Raw genomic sequence first — 1267 nt, forward strand, 5'->3', positions numbered from 1 at the left:
TGACCGGTCGCTCCAACCAAGTGACGTGGCGAGAAGCTGTCTCCGCACCACGTGCTCTCACCACTGGTGTCCCCCAGGGCTCAGTTCTAGGCCCTCTCCTATTCTCGCTATACACCAAGTCACTTGGCTCTGTCATATCCTCACATGGCCTCTCCTATCATTGCTACGCAGACGACACACAACTAATCTTCTCCTTTCCCCCTTCTGATAACCAGGTGGCGAATCGCATCTCTGCATGTCTGGCAGATATATCAGTATGGATGACGGATCACCACCTCAAGCTGAACCTTGGCAAGACGGAGCTGCTCTTCCTCCCGGGGAAGGACTGCCCGTTCCATGATCTCGCCATCACAGTTGACAACTCCGTTGTGTCCTCCTCCCAGAGTGCGAAGAGCCTTGGCGTGACCCTGGACAACACCCTGTCGTTCTCCGCTAACATCAAGGCGGTGACCCGATCCTGTAGGTTCATGCTCTACAACATTCTGAGAGTACGACCCTGCCTTACACAGGAAGCGGCACAGGTCCTAATCCAGGCACTTGTCATCTCCCGTCTGGATTACTGCAACTCGCTGTTGGCTGGGCTCCCTGCCTGTGCCATTAAACCCCTACAACTCATCCAGAATGCCGCAGCCCGTCTGGTGTTCAACCTTCCCAAGTTCTCTCACGTCACCCCGCTCCTCCGCACACTACACTGGCTTCCAGTTGAAGCTCGCATCTGCTACAAGACCATGGTGCTTGCCTACGGAGCTGTGAGGGGAACGGCACCTCCGTACCTTCAGGCTCTGATCAGTCCCTACACCCAAACGAGGGCATTGCGTTCATCCCCCTTGGCCTGCTGGCTCCCCTACCTCTGCTGAAGCACAGTTCCCGCTCAGCCCAGTCAAAACTGTTCGCTGCTCTGGCACCCCAATGGAGGAACAAGCTCCCTCACGACGCCAGGACAGCGGAGTCACTCACCACCTTCCGGAGACATTTGAAACCCCACCTCTTTAAGGAACACCTGGGATAGGATAAAGTAATCCTTCTAACCCCCCCCTTACCCCACCCCACCCCCCCAAAAAATAAAATAATAATAATAATAATTGTAAAGTGGTTATTCCACTGGCTATAAGGTGAATGCACCAATTTGTAAGTTGCTCTGGATAAGAGCGTCTGCTAAATGACGTAAATGTAAATGTGAATGTAAATTATTTAATATTTTTATGCAGCTACAACATTTACATGAGAGTAATGTGAACACTATGGGGATGTTGACCTTAGGATATTT

This window comes from Coregonus clupeaformis, chromosome 29 (assembly GCF_020615455.1).
Source record: "Coregonus clupeaformis isolate EN_2021a chromosome 29, ASM2061545v1, whole genome shotgun sequence".
Classification (NCBI taxonomy): Eukaryota; Metazoa; Chordata; class Actinopteri; order Salmoniformes; family Salmonidae; genus Coregonus; species Coregonus clupeaformis.